A 300-nucleotide genomic window follows, 5' to 3' on the forward strand; every position below is an offset into this window, starting at 1 on the left:
GTTACTCACTGCTTTGCTCAATTGTTATTCAATTATTCTAAGCCAACCAGAGGACAAATAGAGATGAGGAGGAGGAGAGTTATAATAGCAACAACTAATTTTCTAGAGACTTCACCAGATAAACCAGGCACTATTCTAAACACCTCGGATGTATTAACTCATTTTATCCTCTGGCAATCTGATGATGTGGGCACGATTCTTATCACGATATGATGAAGGGCATAAAAGGGAAATTAAATTCACAGGTGCGTCTGCTCTCGTCAGTGGGTTCACGCCATCTTACAGCACACACGGGTGAGG

Source organism: Pteropus vampyrus, unplaced genomic scaffold (assembly GCF_000151845.1).
Source record: "Pteropus vampyrus isolate Shadow unplaced genomic scaffold, Pvam_2.0 Scaffold10426, whole genome shotgun sequence".
Classification (NCBI taxonomy): domain Eukaryota; kingdom Metazoa; phylum Chordata; class Mammalia; order Chiroptera; family Pteropodidae; genus Pteropus; species Pteropus vampyrus.